Below are 20645 nucleotides of genomic sequence, written 5' to 3'. Positions count from 1 at the left end.
TGCATCCATGTCCTACAAAGGATGCAAACTCATCCTTTTTTATGGCTGCATAGTATTCCATGGTGTATATGTGCCACATTTTCTTAATCCAGTCTGTCACAGATGGACATTTGGGTTGATTCCAAGTCTTTGCTATTGTGAATAGTGCCGCAATAAACATACGTGTGCATGTGTCTTTGTAGTAGAGTAATTTATAATCCTTTGGGTATATACCCAGTAGTGGGATGGCTGGGTCATATGGTACATCTAGTTCTAGATCCTTGAGGAAACGCCATACTGTTTTCCATGTCAAGAGAAAGAGAAATTTTAAGAATCCCCTTAATTTAAAAATGAGGGTGAGGGCAATTTAATTTCTCAGCTTTCACAAATGACAACCTTGAAATGCAGTCTAATGTGTGTTAAAAAGCATTGTTTGAGCAGCATTTAAGATTGTAGATTTGGGAATTTGCCCGCCTAGTTTCAAATCTGGGCTCCCACTGACAAGCTATATGCCTTGGAGCCACATATTTCCTTCCTTGGATGTCAAGTAGCCTTCGCTTCATAATGAATAAAATTAAACAACTCAATTCCCAGAGTTATTTTGATTAATAAGTGATTAAATATTTTAAACACGGTAGGGGAAGGAACACTAGCTATGGAGAAGCATGGCCCAGTTTAAGTTCACCATAATTATGAGAGCATCTTGTTCAAATAAAGTATTTTGTAAGGTACTGGACTTCTTTTTTACTGGTGTCTTATGTTTAAGTTTTGCTTTAATTAATAGTTTTATCTTTAATATATTCATAATTTATTTAAAAGTGGTACTAAAAAGCATAAAGCCTAAAGTTGCCAGGTCACCATTCCATACAGGCGTTGAACTACATGCTTTACCCTCCCTTTCTCATTTAATAGCTGTGAAACCCTGTGACGTAGATCAGGTTTACAAATGAAGATACTGAGTTTCAATCAAATTATATGACCTGTCTGTGATCAAACAGCTGATTATGGCAGAGCTGGTTTTAAAATTAAAATGTAACCAGCTTGCTTTAAAATCTATTAAAAGCCCGTAATATAACAAATAGCTAATTAACAATAACAAATTTCTGATTCTTCCAGCAAAAAAAAGAGTGGTTTATATTGTAAGTTCATGACTTCCTAAAGAGAGACACTTGTCTATTAGGCCTCTGAAGTTATTGTAAGTAAATCATAAGAACTAGAATGATTCAACACTGAGCTATCACATCCAGAAACCAATCTTATTTCCACTTTCTGCAGTGCCACTTTGGATTTCAAAACAATAAAATAAAATATCTGAAAGATAAGACTCGCGTATTCCAAAGTACTTAGAGGTGTAAAATAATTCAAAGACTGATTAATTCAGCAAATAAAGATAGAATGTCTTGTTACTTGAAAACGGTTCAAGCATCAATGAGTATCCTGAAAACTGAGAAATTATTGCGACATTAAACTGATTTCATAGTGCTTTCTTAGGTGATTTTTTGATCATTGATAGAGATAGAACTCTTTTACAATATTGTGCAAAAAAGACTCAGAAGGATCATGAATGAATCCAACCTCTAGAAAGAACTTAGGCTTCCAGCTAAAACTCACCCTCGGAGGGTGTAATCTAACATATAGCATGAACATCTCAAGAGACTTGCCCTAGGTCAGTTCATCTCTCTGTGATGCCATATCCTCTAGATGGAAATAAAAACAGTGAACTCTTTTAAATGTGCCCTATGGTCTGATTAAAGATTGAAAAGGGCTCTAAAACTCCACAGCACTCCCAGGGAAAAATGCTAAATATCATTATCATTATTACACCAAATGCCATAATTTGGTCTCCTCAGATTCCCTTTTTATGTAGATTCCATCACACTCTGACTTTTGACTTTTTGCCTCTCTGACCAAATCTCCAATGACAAAGCAAAGGGAAATGTTGAGGCAATTAGTGGGAAATGGAAGCAATTAATTCTCTTTTTTAGTGGAGACCTGGCCTCTGTGAACCAGTTTAACCAAAAATAATCAATGACCTTTCTCTGACCAAACTGAAGCAAATCTACTTGATATTTGTCACTGGTTATCCATCTACTGCTTCGACATTAATGAGTCTCTTCACTTTGCCCCTTTCTTTTATGAAATAGAGCCATCTTTTCTGGTCCCATGTTACCTCTGCAACTGCTATTTTTGCAAATCTAATACAGTCAAAGTCCTCATTATCCATGTGTAAGCCTAGAAACCATTTTTAGCAAAACCATGGTTTCTGATTTTCTTCTACCCTTCTCCCTTGAACTGTTTCCCTTTCTCTGCTATGGAGATGCGAGCTTGTTCAAAATGAACAAAAGAGGACAACAAAGGTAAAGTTTAAATGTAAAAGGGTCCTAGAAAAGACTGTATAATCCATCTGGGCATAAACAGCACCCAGACCTACATCTAAGTCCTTGGCCAATCATTGCTCACTATTCAGCTTTCACCCTGGGAAACTTACCTATCCTTCACAAATCTCACTTTTCTTTTCTGCACACTCTAGGCAACATCACTTGCCCCAGTGTCTTGTCAGACTCAAATTAGATGATACATGTAAAGCCTTTAGTGCATGAGGAGAACCCAATGTTTTCTATTACCACCTGTTTCAAAGAAGAGGAGAATATTTCATAAAATATACTGGTTTTGATACTCAATACAATTCTTCTAAAATGACTGCTACTCAAGCAAGAGGACTCAGCATTCAGGGTCTCTCTTTTATCCCCCTATTAAGAAGAGGACTTCATATTTTAGCTTATCCATTTATTTTACACATTATTTCCATCTCCTGTCATATTCCAGAATATCTTTGCTTGCTATTTTGTTGTTGTTGTTGTTGCTGCTGCTATGGTTTGTTTGTTTTGTCTTTTGACAAACACCCCTTAAGCAACTGTTCATCAGCTGTCATATATCTCACTAAGTATGGTCCAATAGGCCTGAATCCAAGTGAATTTAGAGACAGCTCGGTATAACCAGTGTCTCGTATAAAAAACAAATGGAGATGCAAATGAATTGGCAATACATTTTGAGAAAATATGGAACACTAGAGATGTCCTGTGAAGAAAAGGAAAATTAACAGTTACTTCTCAAATTATGCAAGGAGTTGCTTTTTTCTCTATTTCATTTTGTTCTAAAAAGCTCTGTCCTAAGGCAGACTTCCCTGAGGCTGTTTGAATAGGAAAGAATAAGAGAGAATATTAAGGAAAACAAGACCAGACGTATGAGACAGTGGCCCATTGTTATGTTCTGTATTCTGAAAACCTTTCAGAAATGTGGGATCAAGGGCCTCAAAGGAAAAGGTCCTTCCTTTGCACTGTGAACTAGATTTCCAATCTTAGAGCTCCTATATCCAACCCAAGTTTGATTTGTCAGGAGCAAATTCAGAGCACTCTTCAGGTACAAGAGACCTAGATTTAAGCACCACCAGACACTTCAACTTCACCCTCAGGCCCAGCCCCAGCCTTTCACTCTCCACACTAGATATTAATTCAGTGTGAAATCTTCAGGAAATACATACACACACAGAGAGAGACTTATTCATAGTCACATGTCAAGTTGGTAGCAAGCTAAAAATGCTGAACTTCTGACTTCCCATTTCACAGTGTGTTCTATCTAACCAAGCAACCACAAAGAAAACACTGGATCACTTGCAAATATTTGCTAAGTCCACTGGTTTGCTAATCCATGTTCAGTTTAAGTGAGAAATGCTACAGCAAAAAATGTAGTAGTACATCACCCTCAATTTTCTCATGAAGTACATTCTATCATCTTTTCAGCCTCTCTGTTCTTGTCAAAGGTACAACTATTTTGCAAGGTATTATCCATAGTCACCACATACAGTCATTTTTGCTCTCTTAAATCAGATACAGAAACACTCTATCAACAAAAATTTAAAACTAATAACTCCAGTCTTTCACCCTCTAATGTGTCTTCCAAATGGCCAGAGATGGAGAACATAAAACTAAACATAATCAAAATATGTTAAAACATAATCAAATCAAGCTCCTCCTCTGGGTAAACCCAACAACTCTTAAAAGCATAGCTGTTCATGGTCTGCCCCCACCTTAACTCTTCAGCCCTACTTCATGTTATTTCACACAATGGTTCGTCTTCTAATCAAAGACCCCTGAATATGCCATGCTTTTCACAACTCTGCACATGCTAGTCTTTCAATCCACTGGACCTTTTGGCCCAATGCCTTCACCTGCCTAAAGAATAGCTAATTCATTTTAAAGATATGCTTCAGCCATCCTCTCTTTGAACCCTTTCCAGATTAATCTGGCAGATAATTCATATATACTTTTATTGTAACATTTGTCTCTGTATTTAATTGTTGAAATGCCTGACCTGCTCATTGGCAGGTACCATGTCTTATCCATCTTAGCATCCTCAGAACTTACTACCACACCAGGTACATGCCTCCTCTACTTATACTACTCCATCTTAACTAACTTTATGTAGATATTAATTAAATTACTGAACGAGGTAAAATCACATACTCTCTTCCTTCTCCAGAAAATGGTGTCATCAGTCATGTCACTGGGCAGATTTATCCACTGGCTTATTCCTACTCTAAAAGTGGATACGCTCAGAGTTTTCCAAACACATTAGAAGGGCTAATAGAGAAAAATGGTTGTTTGCAACAAAAGCAATAGGTGTTTTAAAATTTGAAAGCAACGACAAAGTAAAGAAGGTTGAATATGTCTATGGAAAAATCTTTAACCGTAGGTGCAATTCTGATGAAAAGAGCAGATCATCCATTACATAAAAATTGCCTTGCACATGTGAAGGACAATCATAAGCTATAGAAGAGGAAAAGTGATTGGCTAAATGGGGAGAAACACTAGAGAGTATTACTAAAATGTCAGATGCCTCTTAGCCAAATGTTAATTAAGAAGAAGCCTAGAATTTTACCAGAATTTAAAGTCTGGTGGTGAAAATGCTGCTGACAAACTTTCTTTTGCAGACCTGAGACAGTTCAGTAGGTTCAAATTCATTTGAGTCTGCACAGGATCAAAGGGAACACAGTGTAAACATATTAGCTGCTGAGAAGTTATCTGCAGACATTGGCAGAGATAAATACCTGTCTATAGACAGATTGTCAATAATACAGAAGGTACTGGTCTAGATTTTGGGAGTGTGGGGAAAGATGCTGCATATAATGAGTGCTGCAAATGGAAAAGAAGATATAGCCAAACATTTGATTGAACAGATAGAAAGTCCAGGCTTGGTCACTTGTGGTGGCTTATGCCTGTAATCCCAGCATTTTGAGAGGCCGAAGCAACCACTTGAGTCTAGGGGTTTGAGACCAGCCTGGGCAACATGGCGAGATCCCCATCTCTACAAACAAATACAAAAAAAAAAAAGTTAGTTGGACATGATGATGCACACCTGTAGTACCAGCTACTCTGGAGGGTTGAGGCAGGAGGATCTTTTGAGCCCAGGAGGTCGAGGCTGCAGTGGGTCCTGATCAAGCCACTACACTAAAGCCTGGGTGAGACAGCAAGACCCTGTGTCAAAAAAAATTTTTTTAATGTGCAGGTTCACATTTTTATTTGGGTGGAAATCCATCTAAGGAAGCTGAGCATTGGAAACATGTTTGTGCAAGAAAGAAATAAAGAAGGGAATGAAGGGAGATATAAAAGAAGTCTCTGGCTCAGTGGCAAACTGAGAAAGAATGTTTCAAGAAGAGAGACAATTTGAAAATACTCTTCCATGGTAACTCTTAGGAATGAACATTAGGAGGCATGAGAATCCTTATTAAAACTCCCCCTCTATGTCCTAGACTCTCAGTTCCTTTTTTTAAGATCTATTTTCAAATTCTCACCTATTCTTTCAAACCTGAAAAGAGAAAAGAGAAACAGAAACCTAATGGGTCTTTAAGATCATTAGGCTCAACTTCCCTCTACTTCCTGAGAGCAATTGAAAAACTGGGAACAAGGGCTGTCTCTGCTTGACCAATCCATTCTTAAACCTGGTCACCTGAGGAGATTCTACATCTCTATCTTACTATTTCACTTTTTCAATTATACGGATTCTCCCAATTTTCCTAACATTTAACATAAACTATCTCTAATATTCTTCTATTCTTCTTTATTTATTGGTGTGTAAATGGCCGAGACTTTTTATGCTCAAATAATTACAATTTAATGGAGTCACAAAACCATCTATCATCAGCTAAGCTCTCATAGGCAAAGCATTGTCTACCAAATTTTTATAAATCTCCAAACACCCATAACACAATTCTACAGATTTCTCTAATTAGCTGGCATTCACAATTCTATATAATAAGGAATATTTGTGTAAATTAGTTTCTTGCTATTTGTTTTTCTTTTCCTATAAGACTACTGTCAACCTCTCTCTTCATAGGTTATGACTTTGGGGATGATTGCAATTCCTACTGCTCTATGCCTCCCAGACTCTGCTTAGTAAACATGCCCAGCAAAACCTGTGCAGGAACCATGCTTTGCACTATGCACGTGTTTTATTTTGTTGACAAATAGTTCAAAATAACAACCTATTTGTAAATACCACTTTTCTGTATCTGCTGTCACTCCATATCATAATCCAATATTTTTTACTGTAAGAGCTTTCATCTCTATGAAGAATCTGGAATGTCAAATTGACATCAGATGGCTTTATTTGTATAATGATTTAAAAAAGATTATGTGATTACTTTTCCACTATTATGGAAAATATCTTATCAATAGCCATAATGATTCCACTTCAGTTATATTTCACTAGTTTATCTAAAACCATTGTGTAAGAATATTTTGTTTCTTTCAGTTTCTTATTTCCTTATTTCTCCTTTCTGACTATTCAAACCACTGTTTTCAAAACTATTTTTACTTCTACTGTATAAATTAGCACTATTTCTGAAAATTTCACTATGATACAAATTTGTACCCTATTTAAATGTCTTGCAATTATTTTGGGCTCTCTAGAACTTACAACAAACCTTGTGTCACAGTCATTAAAATTAAGCTGACTTTTAAGAAACATTTTTCAGCTTGTTTCATTTTTGACATGAGTTCCAAGTTTCAGTTCAACAAAATGTACTACATTGAACTATTCTGCTGTTGTGGAATAAAATTGAAAACTTAAAAAAAAAAAGTAATAACCCAAACCAAGGAAACAGACATGAAAATTATATGTATTCCATTTATTTTAGAGCTAAAAAAAAAGATTAAAAAAAAAGTCTTAAAAGGAGATCTTAAAGTTTAGCCTACTTACGTAGCTTCCATCAAAAAGTAAAAGATTTAACATAAATTTAAAAGATACTTGAAAGCGCATTGCTACACTCAGATTCATCTAAAGTAGAAGTGAAGCAGAATTGTCTGAATAATTTTGCCAATAAACTCCGTACCCTGTTTCACTTTGCTTTGCTGACATACTTTCTGAATAGGAAGGAATCATGAAGATTATTTTACATTCTTAAATTTAAATGAAGTTTCTTATAAATAATAAACTACCCAAAATGAATTTGAAATTACCTCAGGTTTCTCTTTCACTTAAAATGCATATTCCCAATGAAATATTCTGAGACAATACTGAAAGTTCAGAGTTATAACTTATATAAATATATATGAAACTGTATATATTGTAATTTGTATAAGCAAATGTATATATACAGTATATATATGTATGTACATGTGTATAAATATCTTCATATATATCTTAATCCTAAAGTTTCTCCTACAACTCTTTTACTTATTACAATTGAAAACTATTACTTTATAAAAGGTTATTGCTGGGAGGTCAAGGCGGGCAGATCATGAGGTCCAGGAGTTCAAGACAAGCCTGGCCAACATGGTGAAACCATGTCTCTACTAAAGATACAAAAAAAAATTAGCCAGGTGTGGTGGTGCATGCCTGTAACCCCAGCTACTTGAGAGGTTGAGGCAGGAGAATTGCTTCAACCTGGGAGGCAGACATTGCAGTGAGTGGAGATCACACCATTGCACTCCAGCCTGAGTGACAGGGTGAGACTGCATCTCAAAAAAAAAAAAAAAAGGTTATTGCACTGGGATACTTGACATCTTCTACACAAGTTATTTAGATCCACATCTACATAAAAAATAAGAATTAATTTTTAGTCCTGGGAAAAGAATATATACTAATGTACTATCTGGTACTATTTTGCTATAAATAGAGCTCATATGTTTCTTACCTTTAAAAGTCAATAAAATAGATATTGCTCAAATGTAAACAGAAATTAATATTTATTCATAAAATAACATATATAAGAGGCAACAAAGTGTGAAATCATGTTCCAGTTTAGTAAATATCTGAAAATTTTAAACTGGAAGAATAAATCACTTTGGTTATCACGAATTAAAACAGTGATTTCCACATCTTGATTGAAATAAGACATTAATAGAGTTTCAGACGTATTTTCCCTAAATAATAGCAAATCACAGCTTGACTACTCAGATATCCTGATACCTAGTTATCATAAAAGAGGAAATTATAATTATAAGCAAGCCACACATATCAAAATAAAACAAGTATTGATTAGTTTGTCTTCCGAGTTTGTTTAAAGTACAGAAAATTAACATGTCAGTTTAGTTACCTACCAGCAATGACTGGATTTTATCAGTGTTGTCATCTCTACAAACAGCATCAAATTACAATCCCTCTTCCCATAACATAAGCACCATGCCAGAAGAGACAACCAAAGTAAACCATCTAGCCGTGAGTAATGAATACTTTGGGCTGGTTGGAATCCACTTAGTTGAGGAAAGAGAAAAGAGAAGTAGCTCATTAGGGCATTTCCTGAACCCCGGTTGGAATTTCAGTTAAGGAAGAAGAAATGACACAGCAGTTTCAAGTTAAGACGACTTCCTTTCTTTATCTGAAATATGCCACTAATTTGAGAAAGAGCACTCCTACAAAACTACTCCACAATACTGTGACCACAGTAAAAGCTCTTGTTGGTCCCATTGTGGCTCCATAATTAACAATTCTTACCAGAATATACACAAGCAGTACATGGTTGTTATCAAAATGGACTGAGATCCTACATTTATTGCAACACGTTATGCTTCACAATGAACATTTCTTCAACAAATTGATCTGCATCATTTTTTTCCTCAATTTTAGGAATTGCACATTTGTTTAGAGCATTAATAGATTTTGAGTTTTTGTTTAAGGCCATTGCATTTTCCATATTTTCTATAAATCAAGTTTTTCTTACATATGATTTTACTCCTAAAGTGACTCCAGGATAATTTTTATCTTATCCAAGAATATTTTATCTTCCCATGTAGATTAAAAATACACAATTCAGCTTATTAGCTTTCTTTGTCTTATTATTATTATTTACATCCCAATTTAGTTTGTATTTTTAAGGGACATGAATACAGGATACTCACTGCCTTTACAAATGAAACAGATAAAGAGGTCTCATTTCATGTCTTAGGTATCTCAGGAACTTAAAATGGAAAGACACAACTTTGTTCTCACCCTGCAATTCACGCTGTGAAACTCTGAATTCATTCTTGTAACAGTTACATGAGTTTCTTGTCTTACCTATAGTTTTAAAAATACATACAAAGCAAGGCATTTATGCAAGCTACTAAAGTTTAATGTGAAGGTTACATTCAGATTCCTCTTGCCTTTGTGATCTAAAAATTGTGCAATTAAATTGACATTTGTGTTTGTCAAGAAGTGGAGATTATATGAAAATATTGCAGCACTGTATCTTCTGTAAGAACTTCAAAGCTATTAAGTTAAAAAATTGTTCTGTCACTATCAATAGCAAATTTTTGAGTCACCTTACCTTTTCTGGTTGTTTTATCATACATCTAAATCTCCTAAGGTGACTGGAAATAGTAAATAATTAACTGTAAAATCAATTTATTTAGAATAGTATTAGAAATAAGCAACATTCATACCAGAAACATTGTGAGAAAAGAAAATATTTGGGATTTTAACTCAGAAAATACTTTAGATTGAATTAGAGTTTAATACATTTGTATGATACAATGTGTTTAACATATTCAATATACTTGTATAAAATACATTTGTGAGATTCAGAAGGTAAATTTTAAAGCTGTATTACTATGTGGGCTTCAACAGTTGGAAACATGCACATAGGTACATATTCATACCTGAAAGAATAAGCATCTATTTGTTAATATCAGTTATTTCCCAGTGGTGGCATAATTGGGTAGTTATGGGTTTTTTTACATTTTTATCTATTGCTTCTATATTTCATATAAAGTGTGGCGATTCCTCTATCTAAAACCAGAAACACCATTCAACCCAGCAATCCCATTACTGGGTATATACCCAAAGGAATATAAATCAATCTATTATAAAGACACATACATGCACATGTATGTTCACTGCAGCACTATTCACAGAGGAAAGACATGGAATCAACCTAAATGCCCATCAGTGGTAGACTGGATAAAGAAAATGTGGTATGTATACATCATAGAATACTATACAGTCATAAAAAAGAATGAGAAGCCTGTAATCCCAGCACTTTGGGAGGCCGAGACGGGCGGATCACGAGGTCAGGAGATCGAGACCATCCCGGCTAACACGGTGAAACCCCGTCTCTACTAAAAAATACAAAAAAATTAGCCGGGGGAGGTGGCGGGCGCCTGTAGTCCCAGCTACTCGGGAGGCTGAGGCAGGAGAATGGCGTGAACCCGGGAGGCGGAGCTTGCAGTGAGCTGAGATCCGGCCACTGCACTCCAGCCTGGGCGGCAGAGCCAGACTCCGTCTCAAAAAAAAAAAAAGAATGAGATCATGTCCATTGCAGGAACGTGGATGGAGCTGGAGGCCATTATCCTTAGGAAATTAATGCAGGAACAGAAAACCAAATATTGCATCTTCTGTCTTATAAGTGGGAGCTAAATGATGAGAACACATGACACATAGAGGGGAACAACATACACTAGGGCCTATCAGAGGGTGGAAGGTTGGAGGAGCGAGAGGATCAGGAAAAATAACTAATGGCCAGTAGGCTTAATACCTGGGTGACAAAATAATCTGTACAGCAAACTCCCATGACACAAGTTTACCTATATAACAAACCAGCACATGTATCACTGAACTTATAATAAGTTAAATTTTTAAAAAGTCATACATGTCATTTGTAATAAAATATAGTTTTCATTTCAAAAATAGTTTATAAATCAAACTTTTAGTATAGTATACTACTTGCCACAAAATAATTTTACCACAAATTATCTGCTCCCTTATGACAATAAGGGAGATCTTATAAATAACTGATATAATTTAAATTCTACCTTCTGTCTTTACCTGATTGATGTTTACAGACTCCCTGCAAGAAGCATTTCAATTAATCACATGACAAAGAAAAGGGCAAGACATCTTCTCATGATTCATCAAAAAAAAATCTTTGTTTCTGAGGATGTATCCTACTCGCATTTAAATGGTCAAGTTCTGGCCATTCTATGCCTGAAATTCTTCTCACAAAGAAGAAATGTGTCAAAGTGCTTGGCTGCAGGAACTTGGTTAAGAGTCAGACTGATTTGGTCTCAAGTCCCAGCTCTACCTCTTTCTAGCTATGGCACCTTGGTTAAAATACTTCACATCTCTTAGCCTCAGTCTCCTCAGCTGTAAAACAGAGAAACTAATAGTACCTAGAGTAGGGCTAGTATGAAGATTAAATAAAGAATAGAAGTAAATTGTTGAAACAGTGCCAGGCATGTAGAAAATGCTATGTGAGTTTTACCCATTTTCCTCCTTTTTCAGTTGCCTCTTTCAATTTCTTTATACTGTCCCTGCCATTCTCCATCCTCCACCCGTGTCTACCCACTCCCTGTACCGGTACCCAAATATTCCCATTTGTTATCATAGATGAATTATACGTCATCTTATGCAGAGAACAGCTCTCTCCATTTATACCAGATCCCATCCCTCTCACTACCCAAGAACATCACCCAGCAATGCCCTCCTCTCACCTGTAACCTACAGTGCCAAACATTGACTCGACCAGATCATTCCCTTTAAAATACAAGAAAGTGTTTTTTCTCCCACCTAAAGGAAAACAAATAACCTTCTCTAGACCCTACTTCTCCCACCAGATGTTATTCCACTTGTTTGTGCCCTTTTAGGAAAACTCAAAAGAGCTATCAATACTCACTGTCTTCAATTCCTTTTTCCATTCTTTCTTAAGCTCCTTCTAGTAAGACTTTGTGCTCCACCAGAGCACCAAAACTGCCCTTGTCAAGATTACCAATGACCTCCATCTTGCCAATCAAATGATCAGTTCTCACTCCCAACTTACTTTCCCTATCAGCAGTGAATGCTTCATCATTCTCTTCTCCTTTAATGCCCTTTTTATGGGTTTTCAGGGCACTACAGACTCAAATTTTCACCTATGTCACTGAGTATTTCTTCTCATTCTCCTTTGCTGTTTCCTCTCTTCTCTAATTTCTTAATAGTGAAATGTCCTAAGTCTCAGCCTGTTCTTTCCCCTACTCTAGCTATACTCATTACCTTGGCTATATCATGTACTCTCATGACTTTATATCATCTATATATTAATGACTCTCATGGTCATACCTCCAGACCTGATATCTCTCTTGAATTCCATACTCATATATCCAACAACCTACTCAATGTTTGCATTTTCATGTGTTACAGACAACCAAAATCTTCTCTTCCAACCATGCACCACTTGCAGCCTTCCCCAACTACATTAATATCATCTTCATCCCTCCAGCTGGCTCCTCTCTTTCTCTATACCCTTCAAAATGTCCATCAGTAACTCCCGTGAGCTCACCTTCAAACCCACCTGGAATTTATCTGCTTCATCCAACTTCCATTGCTATTATCTGAGTCAAAGCTAACCTCATATCTCACCTGGATGGCTGCAAAGACCTTCCACCTGCTCTCCCTGCTTCTGTCTTTGTTACACATACACTCACACACACATGCACACACACACACGCGCGCGCGCACACACACACACACAGCAACCAGAGTAGTTCTCTTAAAACACAAAGCTGGTCATGCAGCTTTTCTGTTCAAAACTTTGTCAAAGCATTCCTCATACTCAGAGGAAGAGCTTAAGTCATTCCAATTCCTTAAAAGGGTGTCTAAGGTCCTAGGCCTACACACCTCCTTTAACTCTTTGTGGAATATCAACTTCCCAATGAAGCTTTTCTTGACCTGTCTAAAATTCCACCATTCTCTTGTTTCCCCCATCTTCCCCCACTGACACTGTTTATTCTCCTTACCTTACTCTGCTTGTTCTTTTTTCCATAGACCCCATTACCTACCAGGTTTTCATTTAATTTCAATCATTCGTTGGAAAGAAGGCTTCACAAAGACCAGGATCCCCGTCTGTTTGCTGATGGACATATCCTAAGCACTAATCACTAAATGATTAAATGTGTGATTTTTCTAAATTTTATTCCCTTTATTTATAATCACAAGAAAATTCCGTACTGCCTAAATTTTGACTCCAAATTCTCTAGGATCACTCATAAATGTCTTCTCAACTAAATCTGAGCCTGAATTTCAAGCTTTACCATAATACATTCTCGCTTTCTTTAGGTTAGAATGTCCCCCTGCAAGACTCTCCTCTCTTCAAAGTCTAGATTATACATGACCTCCTGTCTGTACTTTCCTTGAAAGATACAGAATTAAGTGCTCTTGTGTGTATGTGTATGAATTGAGGACACTTTACAGATATTTCTATTATAAGCATTCATGTTAATATTTTTATTCTCTCAAAATGTTGCAAATTCAATATAATACCACCAAAATTCTAGTTTTATTCCATTGGGTGCATTTGTTAATATTTACCAAGAAGAATAAATGAAAAAGCATAGCCAAAATATTTTGAAAATTAAAAAAGTGAAGAAGGATTGAACAATGAAATATTAAACACATGATAAGACTATGCTAATTGAAACAGCTTACTACTAATATATAGTAGACAGAAAGTGAAAATCTGCATTTTTAGAAATTTAGCACATGTTGAAGGTTGTATTTTACATCAGAATGAAATAAATGTATTTCTTAATAAATACTTTTAGGACAAGTATCTAATAATTTGTTGAGAAAGAGAATGGAAAAGAGAGAGATCGGTATCTCCACTTACCAAGAATTTAATTTCAAATACCTTAAAGACTTAAACATAAAACTTTTAAAATGAGGCTCACAAAAATATGTGACTACGTTGTAACCCACAAAGTGGAGAAAAAAATCACTAAATATAAATTTTGGCCACACAAATATTAAATCTCCAAGAAAATAATTATTTTTAAATTTCACAAAACCAAAACTGGGAAAATATTTTTCCATATGTTAAAAACATGTAATATATAGATAATTGCTATACTGTATTGTCGATTTTTTTTGCCTCATTTGTCTTCTTTCCTGAAAATGTGCTTATTTTGGAATTGGACCGTAACATTTTCTTCTTTGTATTATAGTTCTGTCTTAGTTTTATCACACTGAAAATTGTGTAAAATGTATGCCTCAGATGTTTCCCAGACAGAGAGGAAAAGAGCTAGGGTATTTACACTCTCCAGTAGTTGTCAGTCACTGGTTTCAGGCTGCTTTCACGAACACATTAATTTCCAGGCACATGCTTCCCAAGTTGCAAGTGGGCAAAGTAGTTCATATCATGCAGAAAACAGCTCTCTGACAAAACTTAAAAGTGCTAGCTTTCTGAAACAAGCTGTCATTCACTGAAATGATATAGGGGATATGGACCAAATACCATCAGCATGTGCCAGTTACCTAGAATTGGTCTTGTCACATAGTAGAGAGTATATATTAAATATATGCCTTATTGTTCTTTACATTAGTGTTCCCATCAAAACTAATGCTGTAATTATTTATTCATTGCCTAATAAGCTTCCATTAAATACCTGCCATCTGTCAGGCATTAGGTATACAAAGCCAAACACTCCTAGTCTTTACCCTCAAGGTGATTAAAATCTAATCAATTTTTAAAGATAAATTACCCATGGTTTAAATTAATCCATAATTTAAAAAGTAATTTAATGGGATAATATATAAAGCAGTAAATGAAAACTGGTATCAGGAATAAAAGGATTGTTTTCCTTATATCTGACTTTTGACCGGGCACAGGATGTTGGAATGAGAAATACCATGGAAGCAGAGGTTGTCTTGGTTTCCAAAGTCAAACATAAGTTGGCCAGTAAAGCAACAATTGATAATAGATAAAATTTAAGTTTAAAATATTATAAAATAATGCAGGGAAAAAAATATTGTTTGCCAAATGGCAGCTAATACATTTTTGGAAATGGACTCAGAAAGTAGTTCTGCAAGTAAATAAATAGTAGAGGAGAAAATCTCATATTAGCCCTTCAGAAAGAAAGAATAATTTATTGCTAAAGAATAATTAGATTGCTTTCACAGAAGTATCAAAAATAAAAGGCTACTGGTACAAATAGTTTTAATGGCAGTTGATTTTGTACGTGGGATGTTGAGGGTCTTTATGCCTATAACAATGCCTTTTCTGTTAGCAACAAGTAGGCCAGTTAAAGGCAATCATTAATTTATGAAAACTTCTAATCCGTTAAATCTAAAGAAACTTAGCTTCCCTCTTAAAAATCTAAGGCAAAGGAAAAGATCCATGTCTCCTAAGAAATTTAGAAATAAAGTACAAATTCAGTATCACTATAGAAACCACTATAGAAAATGAAATCCGACATGGGCACATAGAACTGGATTTTTATGCTAATCGTGAATCAGAATTGTACCTTTAGAGTTGTTAATATTATAATTAAGTTTCTTGGCAAATAATTGGCATTAATTATTCAAAAGTCAGATTTTATTACCAGTTTGAGAAATGCAGAAGAAATCAGGAAGTGAAAGTTTCCTACTTTTATGTGATAATACCAGATTTTGCCTGGATAACACCTTAAGACAAATATTAAATGTCAAATTTGACCTTGGCTTCCAATAACATTTAAGAAATACAAATCATCTAAAATATAGGAGTTCATCCCTCTAAAAGACTAAAATTGGAACTCACCAAGATTTTTACTATTTCATTAGCATACTAGTAAGTATAATATTAGTAAACTTTTGAAATGTCTTTAAAACTGCATGAGGTTTTACTCTACCAAAGTTATTATGTCCTTAACAAGGAGCATGTCAGACAAAAATGTGGAGGAACACATTTAAAATGTGCATATCACTATACAATTGCAAAAGTAGTACTTTTTCACTGCTAAAATGCATTTCATCTACCTCGATGAGCTTCAGAAACATCAACTCATCAATATCTCACCAGTCAGCAGAAGTACATGTACTTATCATTGCTCTGTGAGAAATGGGTAAAATCAATCAAAAGAAGCATATGACTTTCCCAAGTTTTCTGTCCCCTGCAAATCAGTTTATAAGAATAAGGAGTTTCTAGAAACCTTTAAGGCATTAATGTAATTTAATTCTTCTATAATATCAAGGACTAAAATTTCTCTAGAGCTTATATTTAATCTTGGCATACACTAGAGTATTAAACAAAGAACCAGTCCATCTAAAAATTCTGAAGTAGGCAAAACCTGTCTTTAACATGCAATCTCTGTGTCCTTTTCCCCTTTGCCAGACAGGTGCCATGATCCCTTATCATTTCTCTATTTTTGCCACTATCTAAAACTATTTTTAGAAAACATTCTAATTCATTACATACCTTACTCACTAAGGCATAAACGACTGATCAGACTTAAAATATTCTCCTTCCCAAAGGCATTTGCATTTGGAAGATAATGTATCCTGAAGGTAAAGAAGGAAAGATGTATTTAAAATTGGGAAAGGAAGATTATGTATGAAATTTCAAAAGTCAAAAATATGTCATGGAGGCTACCATCTCATGTGAGCATGCTATATTCAAACTAGAGAGCATATTACCCATAAAAGAGATGAAAGTAAAGCTTCATCCTTTGTAATGTTAGAATGTTCCAAATGAGATGGCATGTCTCATGGTTGACATTGTAACTTCCTAGAGATTAGAGAAATTACAAGTCTTCCAGAGCCTGCCAAAGTTATATAGTTCCTCTCTGTCAGGGTAGGATAGGATATGCTGGTGTAACAAAAAACTCCATATGAACATAGAGTGTTAAAAACAAAATGTTATTTCATTCTCTACATGTCCAAAGTGGATTAGTGGGGAAGTTCTTTTCTTCATAGCTACTCAAGGACACAGGATAATGGAGGCCCCAACTCCAAATATGCTTTCAGCGCTACTGAGAGATGAAACAGAATGTGGAAAACCACACACAGGTTTTTAAAGTTCCTGCAGGAAGTGACATTCATCACTTCTGTCTATCATTCATTGACCAAAGCAGTCAATGGTTATGCCTCCTTCAAAGGAAATTAACCTGCAATCCAATTATATGCTGAGAGAGAACTAGAACATGTTATTAGGACTAATGACCACGACATTCTGCTAATTATCTTTAACATATCAACTTTTCCCAGGAAATTACTCTTAACAAAAGTTAGTTTTTCTATAATGTCATATAAGAAACAAATTCAGTCCATCAAATAATAAACTGTAAGTTGTATCCTTAACCATTTTACTATAAGTACAAATAAGAAGAAAGAAGAGGAAAAACAACAGAAAGAAATTATAAGAAGAAAAGAGGGAATAGGCAGATAGAGAGTTGAAGACGAAAATAACTTTGATAATCATGATTTGGGAATAAAAAACTAAAACAAAAGAAAATTCTGTGTTTGTGTGTGCGTGTGTGCATGTGTGTGTGTGTGTTCATCAGTATTATGATTCTTGTTTTCAAGATATATGCCAAAAGCACTTTCCAGAATCTTTCAGCAAGGAGAAAAAGTCATCTTTCAGAGGAACATCAAACTATGACACAGACATTTCACAAATTTGCTACAATCCAACAGGAAGTTTTCCCCCAGGAAACTAATAACTATAACAGAACAATTATTATTAAAGAAATACAACTTGGAAAGGGTAATAAAACCAGAGAGTTAGAAAAAAGAAATAAGTTAAAATACTTTTACATTTCCTATTTTGAGTTTTTTATTCATTTAGTGGTTTAAAAAATGACCTTTAATATAAAACTCCATTTTGAGTTCTTTTATTCTTTCAGAGGTTAAAAAAGTCCTTCAATACAAAAAAATCATCAATGCACACTTCTTGTTTGAATTTATAATTTTTGGTTGATATTTTTAGCTGTGATGAAACTACAGTCCAACAAGGTAAAATTAGATAAAAGAGGAGAACTGGGGTAAGTTACCCTTGTTCCTCAAATAAGACAGGATATACTTTGCAATAATCTAAAAAATCTAGATGTGACCTGAACAAAGAGAGAAAGACAAAGTATAAAATGTTTTCTTAGGAATAACTCATACTCTTGGTGACGAGAAGTGTTAATGGTGTTCTGAAACCTTTTGATCAGTGGTTACTCCATTATGTGGGAAAAACATAGGAAAATAAACATCGGAAAAACAGAGGAAAATGAGAGACTCACAGTACTTCAATAAACGTTGTCAACAAATCCCAAGAAAATGATTGCATTGGCAGGAATAGTTTTTTTGTTTTAACTGATACTGTTTTAGGAAGCAGCTAATGCTTGTTCTTATTTCCTAGTTTAAAAAGTGAATATATGCACACACATATATAACTAGAAAGTGATATATTAATATTTTCTGTTAACAAGTTTTTTATCTCATAAAAGATATTCTTTGGCTTCTGAAGAGAAGCCAAAATAAATATCAAATAGGCATTTCAGATATCCCTTCCTTTAAATGTTTAGAGTGATACATAAAATAGAAATTGCAAATATTTGATATTTTAATATTATTTTTTGCTTTACAATAGTAGTATTAGTGTTCCATTTTAATTTATCTCCCCAGGTTAATAATCTATCATAACGACCAAATTACACAGTGTTGTGTTGGTCACCTTTAAGTGCCCAGATCAATGACATTGAACCTGGCAAACGCAGTGCACACTCACAATGCCTAGCCTCTAACATCATGGCTGTTGAAACTGTCTCCTCTCCAAAGCATTTTCCCAGCCCCACCTCTGCCATTTGGGTCTCATCTAATAAGGTTTAACCATGAGTTGCTATACTCCATGCATGGCCTCTGTATTTGTGTGTACTGTGATTCTTACATCAAATGGTAAAGAATAACATTAGAGTATTCACTTTTATTTTGACAGAGTTCAAATAGCAAAATAAATTAGATATACTGTCACAGCTTAGGAAATTTAAAATGAAATATGTTGTAGTCAGGTGGAGGTTTCCGCTGGGGAAATATTAATACCTAATTTCCCAGAATACTTAGTTCGCGCATCTCAAATATCTATCTCCTATTGTGACACTGAGATGAAAAGGATTGGTTAAGTTTGCTAACTGAACTATTTCCCACAGTGTAAATAACTGAGTGTTAGTATAGACTAATATGGAAACATACTAATTATCACTGGGTGTAAGCTATGTGAGTTGTCTTATCTTTTCACATAATGTTTATATGTACTGCATTTCCCATATTGTTTCCTTTTGTTTTGCTGATAACAACTAATGAGGAAAAGAAAGGAAGGCATTAAAAAAAGAAGAAGAAAAAAAAACCTTCCAACGAAACTGCTAGAGAGAGAAAGCCAACTATTGTAAAATATAAGCACAATTCCATTGAAATATCAGCACCAGATTCAAGTAATTTTGGGCATGTGTATTATGTGTCAGGAGATTTCACTTACATATGTTATAGTATGCAGTGATTTAAAAAACAAAACAAAAAACAGGTAATACACTTCAGAAATTTTAAAGTTAGAAAACTGGAAAATTAGCCCCTTGAAAAATTTCAATCTGAAACAAGGGAAAACAAGAGCTGGTTATTAGCAGTGATCACGATGGTATATGTGAAATCTGTGACAAGTAATGGTGTACTCAGAAGTAATTCTCTTCTCCTGTGTATAGATCTTGGTAATCACATAGAAAACTCTACTTCATTGTCCGATTTCAACTGAAAGCAGGCAGAGCTTTGAAAAACCCAGAGATTTCATAGATTTTATAATCCTTGTGATGCTCTTCCTGTTTCAGACACAGCTCTGAAACAAAGACACACGCACAGACGCATGCACACACGCAAACATTGTGGCTGTTGGCGACTCTAACCCTTCCAGGACAGAGCTGCATCATCAGTCGTTCCCAAAACAAAGGGCGAGGGATGTATCTCTCACACAATATGCAAACCTACAATTGTTCACCTTTGGCTGACAATCTGACACAAAGCTACAAATCAAGCATTAGAAAAACACAAGTGTGACAGGGAAGAAACAATAGTGGAAGTGGTGCCTAGTAACCTTAATTTTAGAGAAAAAAAGAACAGGTGAATGTAGCTGACAGAGTTAGATTTTAGACATTTATATAATCAATTCGCAGAGTATAGATGGCAAAGTGAAAATGACGTTTTAGCACAATGAGATAACTGCAATCTCACAGTTACCACTAAGAGTTGGTAGAGTGGCATTCTTTTCTAGAGTAGAGCCATGGAAGAACGTTCTTATCTTTAGAATACATACAATACAGCATAAGCGTTACAAGAATTGCACTGTATATGAAGAGGAAACAACCAAATGGATTATGTAGACTCACTCAGGGCAATACACACTGTAGATAATTTTGACCAAACATTGACAAAAA

At 35.0% G+C, this 20645-nt stretch overlaps 1 protein-coding gene across 9 annotated transcripts in view; it reads right to left on the bottom strand.

The window, feature by feature from the left end:
* Positions 1–20645, bottom strand: part of TFEC (transcription factor EC) — a 223055-nt gene that overhangs the window by 75955 nt on the left and 126455 nt on the right. For 2 of the 9 annotated variants that reach the window (XM_033192953.1, XM_033192955.1), the window contains exon 1: positions 8580–8727. The exons of 6 other annotated variants lie outside the window; for them this stretch is intronic. The gene's annotated coding sequence lies outside the window, so the exon portion shown is untranslated. Of the gene's footprint in view, positions 1–8579; positions 8728–16660; positions 16744–20645 lie in introns of those variants that run through there. One more of the 9 variants, XM_033192954.1, reaches the window with a different exon arrangement.

This window comes from Trachypithecus francoisi, unplaced genomic scaffold (assembly GCF_009764315.1).
Source record: "Trachypithecus francoisi isolate TF-2019V2 unplaced genomic scaffold, Tfra_2.0 Lachesis_group4, whole genome shotgun sequence".
Lineage (NCBI taxonomy): Eukaryota > Metazoa > Chordata > Mammalia > Primates > Cercopithecidae > Trachypithecus > Trachypithecus francoisi.
Note: the sequence above shows the minus strand (reverse complement) of the source record. Positions and strands in the feature narration are given on the sequence as shown.